This window comes from Calidris pugnax, unplaced genomic scaffold, assembly GCF_001431845.1.
Source record: "Calidris pugnax isolate Ruff unplaced genomic scaffold, ASM143184v1 scaffold27, whole genome shotgun sequence".
In the NCBI taxonomy this organism is placed as follows: Eukaryota; Metazoa; Chordata; class Aves; order Charadriiformes; family Scolopacidae; genus Calidris; species Calidris pugnax.
Genome location: NW_015090893.1, coordinates 5,839,892 through 5,855,705, shown reverse-complemented (window position 1 = coordinate 5,855,705; position 15,814 = coordinate 5,839,892).

Below are 15,814 nucleotides of genomic sequence, written 5' to 3'. Positions count from 1 at the left end.
GTGGGCTTCAGCAGGAATGGTGGGCCAAGCAGAGTTTTTTTTTTTTTTTTCTCTTCCCCCCCCATGATATTACACTGGAGTTTTCAGTCCAAAGCTGGTGGGCGGAAGTAAATATCTTCGTGACTCTTAGCCTCCTCACATTAAATTGTTAATGTTTGCTCAGAGTCCTGTGGAATTTAACTGTTAACAATAACACCCAGTTAAGAGAGAGAACTCTGAAGGAGATTTGGCTCTAGAAGATGGGGAACGTCTGGGACATGTAGGAAGAATGGCAGATTTTAAAAAACTGACAGCCTATCCTAAAGCCTCCAGTCATATAAACACCTCAAAATTAGTGGGTTTCTATAAAAAACTCTTAAGTTTTCACCACTTTAAGTTGGCGGCTTGTAAAGTTATCCTACTCAGTTTGATTTTTCAAAAGCCAGCAAAAATTATTTTCTTTTACTAATCAAACAAGATTTCTTAACTCTGGTCTCTGTCAAAGACCAATAAATGTGCTCACATAATGTCTGAGTGAGTTCTGAAAAGTCTTATGTGCAGGATTTCTGTGTGAATAGGGCTGCCTGCTTGGATCAGTCAATGCATTTAATCAGATGTGCCCATTGAATACTGTGTGTTTGTACTGCGTACAAGGAAGGAAATCCTTTGTAGCAGAGGCAGAATATTGCATAGTTTTAGCTTCCATAGCTTTCTGTAAAAAGTCACTTACTGACTATAAATACCTTTAAAACAGGTTACAGTTGTCACACCCATTGGTCTATAATAGCCAAGGAGTTTGAGAATCAACAGAACACAAGCAGAGGACTGGAGAGCAGAACTTCCTATCTAAGTGGTTTTTTAGGCATATTTTCACAATACCATGGAAAATAGGACCATTCAGAATCACACAAGAGCCACAGCTGTTTGCGTATGCACCAGGATGGATACTTTTAATGAGCATTAAATTTTCTATAAATGCAGAAGCCTGGCCAAACCTGTAGAACAAACACTTCTATGGCATTTCCTTTTTTCTGCCAGAATCAGGCTGCTGAACCATTTAACAAACCTGGCAAAGTAAGGACAAATAATTACTGAGGCTACATGCTTTGAAGAAATGCTGTATGATATCTTTTTGAAAGCTATGGCATATGAGAAAGATTTCAAGATTATTACTCATAACTGTTGTCATATACCACAGCTTTAATTAATATGCTTGTTTTGCTAGCTCAGGTAGTATCCAGGAGACAAAATCCAACAAATTTGTCCATAGCAAGATAAGCAGAGAATAGTATTTCCAAGATCTATTTCTTACAGTGTCAAAAATTGACAGTTTCTTGCTGTTCCCTACCAGCTTCTGCTTTACAGCTTCAGTTATCTACAAACAGTAATTGATAAAGTTTCATAGCAACTCTGCCACGAAAGGAAACTGCCTGTTCCATCATATAGGAAAACACAGTGATCTTTGCCCCTGAATAAAACAGCCAACCCACGATTTTTAGAGAAGAAATTGTTACAACAGCAAATGAAAGTCTGAATATGCTATATCAGAAGGAAATTTTACAGTTAAAAATTTCACTAAGATATAATGATTAATTAGAGAAAAACATTTAGAAAGAGGGGGGTTAGTTGGTTGGGCTTTTTTTGCTTGGGTGTGGGTTTTTTCCCCCCTTCCTTTTTACACACTAATCTTCCTTGAGCATAACTAGAAGTTACCTTAGCTTTAATTGTCACTTAAAGAAGATGCCTTAAGCTAAGCAATGACAACAAATTTGAAGTTCATCAATTCTGCTAGCCCCTACAAGATCTACTTTACAAATCTGTTATGCCATTACTGATCTATTAAACTGCAATTCCACCACAGCTCCCTGATGGAATGCCACAGTGCATTCATTATAGACAATATTTTGAAGATGGTCCAACTGGGAGACCTGTGATCTGAAAACAACACAGATATGATATAGCCCCACATCATTTACACAATGCCCAAACTGTATGTTACAAGTCTTGAGGAAGAAAGGGTACTCCTATGGTTTGTGTTCAAGTTAGGAACATACCAGAATTATTCACTTAATAAATAAATCAGCTTGAATAATATCTCATTTGTATATTCACCTTTAATCTGTGTATTTATGTGATCAGCCTTGAGCGAGAAAAGATTCAAGATAGAAAGTGAAACTGCAGCTACTTATCTACAGACAATCAAAACAGAGTTAGACATTACATTGCTACAGAAATTCAGCATATGCCTAAGTGCTTTGCTGGAATAGGGCCTAAATACAAAAAATCTTTGTTAACCCTCTGATCTGCCATGTCTGAAAGCCATGAGGCTGGCTTCAGAGCATTTTCTTTGCACTCTGGCATGAGTTAAAGATCGAAGCAGCTGAGCTAATTTTAGTCGTACTTCTGACTTTCCTGGGGTTCTGTAGGGTTGAGTCAGAATGGTGATGCTATTCCAGGGCAGAATTCAGCTGGGTTCTGTTTTCCATAGAGTAAAATATTTAATGCAGAAGCAGAGTGCTTACTTGGTGAGCAGTAAACCTATTTCACAAAAGTTAAATTGTATCAAACACACAAACCATGATTTTTTCTTAGGCTACAGTGAACAAAAAGGCTTTATGGGCACCATTCCAGTTCCAATGCAAATGGCAGAGAAAGGTGTGAGAGCTTCTAACCTAACAAATGCAGGAAAGCATCCATCCACATATAATTACTCTCAAAACGATTGTTTTCAATAACATGAGCTATTTTTTATGTAAATGGATGTTTAGGAGCAAAAGTACAAAGCAATACTTGTTGCAACATCTGATGCATTATTTTTGACATACGGAGAAAATATTTTCTTCTTTTCTCCCGCTTGCAACACTTTTTCCCTTTCTCTTTACAGAGCAGGGAAGAGTATCATGTCAATTCTAAAGTTCTAACCAAAGTATCTGAAACTAAAGCCATGATGCTGCTACTGTAATTAAAGCATTTCTCACAAGGGCTTCTAAACACAGGAGAAAAATAATAAGGCACATGGATTTAATTTTATGCAAGGTCTTCATTGAACTGCAGATTCATACAATCTGGTTTAAATCAGTGAAGGGGAACTTGAGCAACCAATCAGGCTCCACTCTTGCACATTCATGAATACCCCATAGAGTAGCCTGATATCCAAGAAAAGACTATCAAAATTATATTGCTTTTAATATTTAGAAATAATTCCACAACACAACGTAGTGCAATATCTTTTCAGTGGAACAGGTAATGCCTTGGGAAGCAGAACAGTTTTATCACAAGCATCTTACCAAGTACTCCCATAAGCAAGAGGTACAGGACTGTTTCTGTAAGCCTTTAAGCCAGTGACTCTATTTCGTTCTGAGATATTGGCTCTGGCAGAAGGTACAGCAAAAGACAATCACTGTTCATGTACTGGGCATTTTTCCCCTGTAGTTAGAACTAGACATTGGCATTGTATTACCAAAGGACATCTTTTAAAGAAGGAAGCAAACTGTGTGCAATGGGGAATAAAAAAGGTTTCTTAGAAAATTTCCTGCCATTCTATATTTTTAGGACATACGATTGTTACAACAAAAAAAAAATTCCAAATCAACTTTTACATAGTTTAAAATATCTTTTCACATGTTTCTCTAACATTTCTATTAACTCTATTAACTTACAAAAAGAAGGCATGAAAGGGGTAATAAAACAGCCAAGTGACATCACTTCCAATGTCAAACTAATATTAATGAAAAAATGCTCTATGGCATTAATCCTACACTTTTTTAATGCAGCGGGGAAGGTTAGAAAAGTAACCTAAACTGTTCCAAAATAGTTATTAAGTGAAACATTATAAATATAGAGATTTATATACTATTATATAAATAATATGTTATTTATTTATTGTATAAAGATGCAAAGTACTCCTGGCTTTGTTTAGCAGATGGAGATTAACTCCTGAAAGATCTGTATGTACTCCACTACTAAGGAAATCATCCCAAGTCTCTGGGGGAAAGCGAGTGCCTTAGGTCAGGGCTCCCTGTCCTCCTCCAAGTCAGGCTGCATAACAAAGGTCCCTGCAATGCGGTACCTTTCTTAGGATGGTCACAATCAAAGAGTCTCATTGCAAAATGCCCTTTGGGGGGCCCTCTTCTGTACAATATGGCACAGATTTTGGGCAGGGTAATTTAATTTGCACTGAACTCTTTCCTGCCATAGTGAGAGTGCTGCCAGTAGCTGGGCTGCCACCCTATACCACACTGGAATCTGCAAGGCAGACCTATTTAGTGTGCTACAAATCATTTTACTTCCACTGCTTTGTAACTAGAAGATAATACTTGTTACCCTGTGTGTGCAGAACTTAAGAGCTTACTAATTTGCATGCTGTTTGCAGTTCTGACTGTACCAGAAACTGTACGGATCTAATGGAAAAAATTTTTGCTATGCCAAAGCAATTTCTACGTGCCTTTTCCTCTCACGGACCTTATGTACTCTAGGGTCAGTTAATCAGCTGACCTGTTCTTGTGCCATTGAGCTGGAAATGGCTCTTATGGTAAATTATTCCATTCCCAGGGAGAAATTTGAAAAAAAAAAAGACGATTGTTCAGTCCTCTTCCAAACAGAGAATCAGCTTTACCTGTTTATTCCTTGATCTAGAGTATCATTTCAGAAGCCATAGAAATAAAACCGTGTTGAATGCAAAAGGCTAAAGCTTTTCAGCTAACAGAAAATTCTCGGTTCTGAACCACAGTTAATTAAATGACATGAAGCAGTACTACACCTCAGTGATACCTGTTTATTCTGATTCAGCCACTTCTGGAATTTGTATAGATTAAACTAATCTAGAGAACAAATGTAATTTGTTTCAATCCAACTAACCCAGAGAGGTCATAATAGATGACTACCATAATAAGTTTTATCATAATAAATGATAGCAAGTCATGAGTAAGTGAGGTAACTTAACTGATTCATAAAGGCTTGAAGTTAAATTCTGTGTGAGATAATTTTTCCTGAATTACTTCATGTACTAGAAATCAAATATATGCATGTAGGCAATGTAAGAGAACCTCCGTGTTTTCTGGAACATAGACATTAATCTGTTCTTACTATACAGCTGGTGAAATAAATATCAATTCCTAGAGATAATGGTCATCAAGGGGAGAAGTTACAGAGGACAAGAAAACCCAATGTATATCTTTAAAAGTTTGGGGCTTTACCTGATATAAATGCAACTGAACCAATTGAATGGGACCTATCAATTTAAACTAGATTAGAATCTGAAATCCTGGATGCCTGGATCATGTATGTTCAAATGTACTCTACATCCAGTCTGTTTCTGGTAATTAAACAATTGATATAAAGAACACATTGCTAACAAATGTTTCTGTTTACCAATCCTGGCACCATCTTGCCAGACCCAAACGTTTTGGGCTTTTTCCCCTCAAAAAAATGGATTATTAATGTGGTATTCAGTCTCAAAGGGAGGAAGGTAAACTCCTTTTGGACTCCATGCACAGTTTTCTTCCCCATACCCACACATGCATTGAAAATTCAACAGCAGTGCCACTCAGCACTCACGCAAGTACTGACAAATAACATCTGCAATGGAAATGGAAGGGAAAATTAGACAGACAGAACGTAATTGCTTGCACTGGAATCTGGCCAAGACATTCAAATTAGCAACAGGACGATGAGAAAAATCTTGTAACAAAATCTGAAGCCAACTAACACCTGGAGTGCTCCTTTTGCTAGGCAGATGCAATATCAAAAACTGGAGGATGGTAGCAGCAGCCAGAAAGTTAAACAAGACTGTGATTCTAACACCAGGTAGATGCCACTTGTAAGAATACAAGCAGCATATCTGCCTGAAGGATGTTGCAAATCACCTCGAGGTGTTCCTCAAGCATGAAGGGGAGGGAAAAATCAGCTTCTGGACAAAATGATTAGAACATACGGCATGTGGCTGTGATCTCTGCTCTAGAACATGTAGGGAAAGAAGTTGAAAAAAACTGTCATCAAGCACATGATAATTTGAGTAGGATTTTCTTGATGTGTTGGGTTCCATGACACTTTCCAGAAGAGATGAAATAACCACAGAAAATGCTTCTGGTTTTGTTTGCTATGACTTAATGAATGGTATTTATTTTCTTAAGATTTGACCTGTAGACTAGCTCTGCAGAACTAAAACCTAAGAAAACAGATCAGATGTTGTGAAAACTAAACACTTCACAGGAAGACCTCTATTATAACACAAAGAAAACATCTGTACCTGTGTTGCCTAAGGTGGGTTTAGTAGCATAACAATCTGTAACAGTGTTCAAATTAATTACAATTTGATTCTAGAATCAGCCTATCTCCCCTTTTTCTACTCATCCCTCATTGTAAAACAAGCAAACAAAAGATGCTTCTGTTATGGAGAAGTGAAGTAGCTAGAAGGATGGTTTGTGAGTAAAGGCATGAAACTGAGGGACGGAGACAGAATTTGTTGTCCATCCTTGCTTCAGACACTGTCTGGTTGTAGAATAGCTTTAAATTGCACATTGGTGCCTACTGAATTTTCCAAGGTGGCCCTTCCCCCTGCCTGAAGCTCCTTTCTGTATAATGAAGATAACAAGGCTTGTTTACCTCCTGGAGAAAGCAAAAGAGAAAAATAACTGGTGTCAGTAACTGATGTGTACAAAATGTTATGTTCTCTTTAGATAACTGTTGTATGAATCCAGAAAATGAAGATGGAATAATAAAATCTAAACTTGGGTTTGGATTTTCTAGGAGACAAGCATGAGGCTCCTAACTGTTATTGATTTTTGCCTCCGTAATCTTTTACCTTTAGACCTTCTGAAAATAAACCCACAGTAAAACAAAAAGTTTAACTTTTAATCATATTACTACTACCTAGCAGATTCCGTGATGATTCATCACTAGGGCTAAGGAAATGCTCACTCTGTGATGGAGCATGGAGCTCTACGATCTGCCTTTGAATGTGCTGGCACATCCTCTTGTTGGAGCTCATTAGCACTGGTAAAACAACAGTTTGTTTAATGACAAAGGAAGCGTGGTGGTATCTCAGAGACCCCAAGTTATGTGCAATATTTCATAGAGATCTATGCTGCTGAAGGAGAGGAGAAGCATAGCCTGTAAGAGAGGTCCCAAAATCTGAATCCAACGTCTTTTGACAGACCTCTGCAATACCACAGGGAAGTGGAAGGAGAAAGGGAAAGGTCACAGGCTACTAAAAAAGAAAAACATAACTGCTGAACTAGGGATTGCAATAAGAACCACAATTATCAGTCCTAAAATAACCTCAATTTAAGTAATTTCTGTGAAATTTTTTTGGTTAAGAGATCCTGTATGATAAAACATATGCACACTCCAAGTATATGTATATATTACTCCAGGTGTCTATATGTTATGTAAACTTATTGCTTGTCTCCTGATTTCCCACATGTAGCTTTCAAATTGTCTAGCTACCCCAGTTTTGAACAGTAGCTTTTTATTTTCCTAATCTGTAGGCAAGCCAACATCAGAACAAAGCTACGGATCATGCTCTGCTGGTTCTCAGAGAAGCCAAGAAAAATGCAGGAAAGCTTTGAAGGAGCTTTGACTATGAGAAAAATCTTTGGCAATAACTAAAGTACAGAGAATTTCTCTATTACGGGAACCTAAAGCAGTAGAGAATATGAGAAGAGCTGAATAGGCTTAAAAATATCCTCAAAGACCAGTGCTGCTCAGAGGTTACAAGCAGCGTGAAACAGAACACCAGAAAGGTAGGTAAGGAACAGGTTCAGGAGCATGTTTCTGATTTACAGCCAGCAGAACAAGTATTATTGGGCCATCCTGATGAGACAGTCTGAGTATACCCTGAAGAAATACCCAACATATTTCCTTCTGAGGTAAATGAAGAATACAAATAAACCAGCAGACTGGCTTCAAATCATTACAGTGCATATGTTTTCTAATGCCTGGTCGTATACAATGTCATTGCTATTACAGAGCCAATTGGACCCTTTATATTCCTGACCGGGGGCCAATAGGTGCAGCCAGGTTCCCAGTGCAAATGGATTATAGTGGGCAAGTGTGCCATGAGGTCCAGCAAGGCAGACAGTCTCCACAAACAGGAAAGCAATAGCTGCCTGCCAGCTACCTAATTGTGGAGTTGGTGTCTGCTGGGAAGCCAGCTGCCTTCCCAGTCTTCCAGATGGAAATGAGAATGTAAAAGAAAGTAGACAATGAAGGGTACATGCAAATCAAATTAAATAAACACTACCTGCACTGCAATTGTGATCTGGTTTGACTGGCCCTCTTTTAAGAAAAGCACTTCAGGGATTTTCTTTTTCTGCACATGGTAAGAAAGTAAATTGAGTATAGAAGGTGATGAAGCAAAAGTACTGGATAGCCTCTCTTACATTTGGAGCAGCTGTCTGTTCTCCAAGTATACTACCACTTTTAGCAGCTGTGAGTGAAAATTTCAGAGGTTCCTTTTTGAGTATTGCAGTCTGGACTTTTACACAAATTTTGTCTAAATCCTTTCAGCCTGCAAGCTGAAACAACTGCTTGTATTTCCTTCTCTTAGTGTTTCCAGTCAAAGCAGTAATGTCAGGACTTCTTCCTAGTCCTAATCAATGAGAATAAAAGGTAGCAGCCTTTTCGAGCCCCAGGAGAAGAGGGTAGGTAATTTCTTGCTCACACACCACTTAGATGATGCCTGAGATAAGATGAACACTTACCTGAACAAGCTTCCTTATACAGATTATTACGAGAACATCGAGGGTAGAGTTCCAGCTGACTCACTGATGTCAGTCCTAAGATATTTATTTCTGTGTGGCATATTTAGCCTTTATTTCATAATCAACCGTTTTCAATGGTATCAAATTAAAGTAAAATTAATTGCTAGTTGCTAGTACATGGTTATGACCATTAAGCCACACTGAAAATGTCTGCAGAAATCCAATAAGGTTATTGCTGTCTTATAAATCACTGCAACTTCAGCACTAGCAAGTCCATCCAAAGCATTAGACAATCCTCTCAAAACTCTGGATTTGACTACTGTCATCAGGAGAGTTTAGGAAGAAAAATAACTGCTTCTCCTTATGTGAGAACAGTGCTTAAGTTGGATAAGAGCTAGTTCAGATGATATTGTGCAGTGTTTTTAGATTTATATAAAAAGATACAGGTTTTATTACAGAGAACAAAACGGAGCACAGATGCGATCTAAACAAATCAGAATATGAAAAACTAGAAATGATAGGAATTCTCCCCTGTTTCTTTCTTGAGCTACAAATGTTTTGCAGAGATACAAAATCAGTTTTAATTACAGGTATGTTCTTCCACAAGAAACAGCCCCACCATTTTTTTTTGCCAGTAAAGGTATCTGAATGTATATTTCTATATACCAGCCAGTAATTTAGCAACTTGCTTAAATAACTAAGTACTCAAAATTAGAATAGAACAGCATATTTTCCAGAGTTTCTACACCTACAAAGCACAATATAAAACCAGCAAACTGGAAGAATTAAGAAAAAGATCAGTTCCAGGAAAAAACCTTTTGAAATTATCTGTGGTACAATGAAAAAAAAAAAATTGTAGCAAACCTAGGAAGACCACTTGATTACTAAAATAACATTTGTCCAGCTTTATTCATCAGAACTTTACAAATTACTGATCACCTATTGCTTCTGCACTTAATTCCCTAATCATTATATGTGATTTGGAGGATAGCAGAACACTGGAGTTTTCTCTGATATATCTTTTAAAATAACGAAGGACTATTAGTGCAGTAGTGTTGATAAATATGGAATGCTACAGCTTTATATTCCTAGTTACCTCCTAAGCAGGTATTTTCATAAAATCCTAGTTAGATAGTAATTTCCTTCCAAAACACAACATTTAGAGAGAGAATCAAAAGTAAATCTAAAGGTAAGTCCTTTATACTACTGTCCATGAATTTCCTTACTGTCAGAAACCCAGGCTCTATGAACTATTTGTCTTTAGTGTAATGCTAGATACTGCTTTTACATTTTCTGATGACGCAAAAGTTAACTACCAGCCCAGGGAAAACAGAATGAACTTTGCAGAATCACACATTAAATCTTCTTAAGTATCTTCCTAACATACATAGCAGCAGAAACAAGCCCAGGTTCCTCAAACAATGCCAAAGCTAGATCAAAATGAATCTTTACAAAATGAGTTTTCTTACTACCTTTCTGTTGCTGACTTGTGGGTCCTTTCCATACACAGATTTCTGTGAGTACAATGAGCTTTGATCCAGGCTTACAACTGATGGAAACTAATTTGAATGTGGTTCACAGCTGATGTGAATTAGCAGAGCTCAGCTGACCTTATTCTAATTTGATAGCTTCTACCACTACAGATTTGCATTTAGAAATTAAACTCATCAAGTCAAATTCCAAATACTTTCATATCCTCTCCAATCATAGAAACCATAAGGAGTGCGTGTTCTTTGGCCTTTCAAATGTAATTATTAGCCAGAAAAATACTCAACTAAATGAATCTCTCCCTCTTGCCATCTTCTTTCTTTTCCAGGTCTGCTTTACAATACGTTTTTCCTAGTTTGTGTTCCAGAATTCATCTTCCTCTGTTACTACAAATGAATTTAAATAGTTGATTTTAACATTAGATGAACTTATAAAAATTAAGCTAATTTTTCCTTTTGATAGATCGTCTTGTATGTAGTTCAATTCCTTAAAGTCTCAGGCATATAGCGGTGAGCTTATCCTTTGCTCATAATCAGGGATCTGACCTTGCAAGTTTGTACAAACAGTATCAGAAAACCAAGCATGCAAGTAAAGCAAGCCAACAAATGTTTGATAGAGCACTTTCTAAACAAATACAAAATTTGCTCAGAGTAGCAACAGACAAGAAGAAAGGGAATAGCTATATTCTTAAGGATGCCCATTCAATGACAAAAGATTAAACAGGCAGTCTTGTGGCTAAATTAATTGGTAGGATGACAAATCTCTTCCAGGGCTGTGTCTGTGTCATTGATGAGCAGATGCCAAGCCCAAGCCCCGAGAGATTCGTAGACCTTAAAATTCCTACAAAAGCCTCCTGGAAGGTGTTTAGAACTATATCGCAGGAGTCAACCTCCTCACTGTACAACATACATGCAGCTGGCAGCTGTCCCTGAACCACATCAGAGACTTAAGTTCACTTTTCCTTCTCGTCCCCTCTATGGTTATTCAGAACTATTTCTATTTCCTTTTAGCATTATGGGAGTTCCTTTATTTCTCCCCCATCAAACTGGTATTTATCAGGAAACCATTTTTGGCATCTAACACCCACACAGCATCCTTTCTTTCTGTTTTTATCATATCTATGACCTTAGAATGTCTCCTGCAGTTTTTCCACCTGACGCTGTTGTAGCTATATGCCAGATAACTCCAGGTATAACAGATGGCAGAGGAGCTGTCTGTATTTTCAGTTCAGAGTCAATCTTTTCAACAGGTTACAACAGTTTATGCCACTATCCTTCTTTATGTTTTTTCTCCCTTTTTAAAAATAAAAAACATACACCACCCTACATTCTGCAGTAAGCGTGGGCAATTGGAACAAGGAAGATGTTTGGGGTGGTGTAGGGTTAATCACAGTTTTGAGGTGTGGGTAGATGTGAAGTAGTTTGTACTACTAGGATAGGGAAGATCTATTTCTTTAAACATCTTTGTAAAAGTATCTATAAAAATGTCTGTTCATCATAATTTCTGGCCTTAAAAGCCTCCTGTCATTTCAGAGTATGGGAGAGAAGGGAGAGGCAGAAATCCAAGTTCTATTTAGCATCTCTATTGCTTTTTAATGATCTCTTCAGCGTCTTAAATGATCATTTAATATCTTCTGTCATCATTTTTCAGAGTCCCACACAATCCTGAGCGTTACTGTCTGTTTTCACGGCTCTTAGCTCTCTAGCATTGCAAAGCATCAGCAAGCTTTTACTCCTGTCTAAACTGGCCAGGATAATAGTCATATCCATCACAATGGAGATTCTGTGACAATTCATTGTACTCCTCCTAAACATCCTCAGTGCACTTCATTACTTGCAAGTCTATAAAGTCTGTTTTTCCTCTGCTCAGTGTGAATCCATCCCGTTCCACCTCCTTTCAAGCCCTTGTCTCTTACACCTGGAATACCAAATGCTGCATATTCCAGCTCAGTTACATCAGTGCCTGGGAAAAGCCACTGCCTCTCATTTGGGCCCTTTAATGATAATCATATCTTTAAAAAAGATTAGAAGACATTAAAAGATTAAAAGACATTAGATTTAATGTCTCGTAAATTCTGTTTTCTTTCTTCTTGTGGAATTGAAGAAATAAAAACAATTTCTATTTCATTTTTTCTGTCAAAATTTAGACGATCTCCCTAGTTTGCTCTCCTTTTCTACTTGTTTCCCAGGATCTCACTAAAATTTTGCTATTTTAACCCCTGTTCATATTTTTATTTTATATCTTCATTAAATTGATCCATTCCTGCTCTCCTGATTAAAACGTAATTTATTGGTATTTAATTTGGCTAGAAATTGGAAATTTGGCTAGAAATTTGGCTTGAACGTAGTTTTTACATTAACCTGTATCTCTTAGAAATTTATTTGAAATGAGGATCAATGAACATGCCCTTTTCTTTTGTTTTTACTTCTCATATTGTATGACAAGTATTCTTGTCATACAGCTATGAATTTTTCATTTTCTTTCCAAGAATTCCTAATGTCTGCTTAGATTTTTATAAATATGTTTCCAAATTCTGGCAAAGTAAAAACCAACTTATCAAACCCCATGATTTATTTCACAATTTATATCCTCTAAAAAACAGAAAGCACAAACTACCATTAGAAAAACAGGCAAAACAAACAAATATTCTGCACAAAAAAAATACAAAGGGAAATACGTAAATGAGTAACTAAGAGCTGACATTCATTTTAGTAGCAGTCAGAATACATAATTCTGTACATGCACACAGAAATCTGTTTTAAGCTTAGATGCCCAGTATTGATAATCTGAAAACTGAGATGTTACAACATTTCTCTGAGTTTTCCTTAAGATGCATTGTTTGATTGCCTGAGAGGAGACAGTACAATGATTGCTGATATCATTACTTTAACAGAAGCGTGCACTGTTCTGCTTCTTTTTCTAGCTAGCTTTTTCTTTCCAACAAGTTCTTCATATGTAGAGTTGAAAGAGAAGAAAAATCATACCATGTATGTGGAGACATGTTCAAACTGAGATAAGTTTGTGACTTTTTATTTACACTGGCCCTGAGACAGACTTCCTCAAGATGTTGAAATTTTAATACTGAATAATGATTTCATTCTAATATGAATTTGTGTACTGTAATTTCCTGCAATGCTTCCAGGTTTGTATGCATTTTCATCCAGTTTATTCAGGAACTTAGAAAAGAGAAGAGAAAGGGCATGAAAATTCTGCTTTCCTGTCCCTTAACAGTCAAATTTGAAATTGATAAAATAAGTGTTGAAAATGCTTATTTTTCAAATTAACAGAACAATCTAGTCTTGCTTTTTCCCCTAGAATGTTAATAAAACCAGTGTATTTGAACATCCTCATGTGCTGAGACTTGTGCAGACCTCATGTGCCAGGAGGTCAGAGCAGAGAGTGCTACACTGAGCTTTCTACCCTGCGTTGCCAGCACAAGTCCAGCTCATGGGAGAAGAATCTGTTCTTTTTGCTTTTTGTGTACGGACTAGTCCTCACACGGATACTCCTAAAACTGTAGCCATTTACTGTTTTCAAGTTTTCAGGAAAAAAAAAAAAAAAAGAAAGATAGACAATCCCTTTTGCATGAATTTTTTTCTTACTGACTTAGAATCATTGGGAAATCCTGTATCATCTTCTCTTGTGAGAGAAAAATTGAGGATGAATACTAAGCACAGCTCCTGAATCTAGAGACTCAGCTGAATTCCCCAGTCAGACTATGCCTCCCCAGATCAATGCACAAAACCATATCTAAGTGGAGGAGCTTTCTTCACTTCCCTTGAAAGAAGCAAAGCCTACAGCAATGCTGGCAAACTCCAAAAAGGTAGTTTTGTCCCAAACTAAATGCAAATCTACTGTTGTCTTTATTAAGAGGAAGGAATAAAATAAAACACCCCCTCCTCCTTCTCTCTATCCCCTATAAATTTAGCACTTGGGAAAATTTATTGAGCAGTTATTTCCAGGAAACCTTCTTCTCCATCTCTCTGTCTCCCTTCCCTCTTACGACAAGCCAGCAGAGGAGTTGGGAGAAGCCTGACCTTGTAGCAGAGGACAGAACTGCCAGGAGACCAGAAAAATTACATGACAACTGGGCACAGAGCCATCAATTCTTTAGCTGGAATATGTTGCCTTTCAAGGCTTTGGATTAAAAAGTTGACTAGGGGTAAGAGAGAAGGTTTAAAGGAAGCCTCTGAGAAGAAACAGAGAATGGGCAGGAAAAGCAGCAAGGTAAGCAATATATATAGATTTCCAGGATCCATTGTGTGTCCTGAATGGGAAGCTTATCAAAAAGAGCATAAAGCTGGTCTGACAAGATAACACAGTGAATGGTATTGGAAAAAATAAATAAATCTGTTAACAGAACCTTATACAAGACATTTTTTGTGTGTGTGTTACATAATAAGTGTACTTGGGCATTCATGAAGTGACACACGGCACACCTCCTTATGAATGGCTACAAGTTTAAATGGTTGGTCTCTGAGCCAACAAGAAATACTCAAGGAGGAGTTGTTTACAAAAAGCAAAATCTTTTCAAATGTGAGATACTGACAGGCAATTCATTGTCTGTCAGAGACATCAATACAATTTTCAGGAACTTGTAAGGAAAACTTTTACCTTTAGCCATTATTAGCTTTCTATCTCTGACTCTGGGGTTTTTAGTATCTTTTAACTTCTGTTTGTGTCTGGGAAACAGCAAAAGCAATTTAAGTGCTCCATCTGCTCAGGGTAAATAATGATTAGCATCTTTACTCCCATGAAATAGGACCTTTTTGCAAGCTAGGTTGTTTTATTATTGTCTTAGTTCTTTATCAACACGTTTTGCCTCATATAATGGCACTTCAGCATCTTCTGCTAGCACTGGATGTAAGTCACGGGAGTCTTATTTGCATGTGCTTGAGAACTCTGATTAGGATGAAAAAGCATAATCTATTACACTTTAAATGTAGGCTTTGATCTCCAGAGATAGGTATGGACTAAAAGTGCCAAAAGCTTGCTTTAAAATAATCACAAAATCACCAGGGACTCTTGTGGAATTCAAGAATGTTATAGAATCAAAAAATTCAGGGTGTGCTTATTAGAAATTTGAGTAGAAGAGATAAGTTACTTGAGGTGAAAGGATACAATTTAGAACAGATCCAATACCCAGGCTTTGCTGTAAAGGAGAACATGTCAAAATACAAGTTAACTAGGGAGAAAAACTTTGATGGTTCCCAGTTATCTTTTCTTATGAGAAATTAAAACACATTTTCTTGTATAAGAACATACGGAAAGCCCTATTGAGTAAGACATTACTCAGTCAAGCCTCATACTCTGCTCTGAACAATGGGATACAAGACACTGTTAAGGAGAACAAATAAGCTTTGCCCTTTTGTACAGTCCACTGGCCTCGTCATTCCCTTGCATCCACACCTGCTGCATTAGCGATCCTAGAGCACACGTCACTGCTACGCCTTTAATGAGTAATCACTAATTTAATCCTTTTACAAAAGGAATTTGTCTAATTCCTTCTACTACTTGCTGATGCTGTCCATTTGTCACCTCTGCCTCCTGTGGCAACAAATTCCAGAAGTTCATAACTATCTTATCAGAAAAGTACCTCCTTTGTTTTAAACCAACCTCCCACCAATGTCAGCAGCACCTGTCAG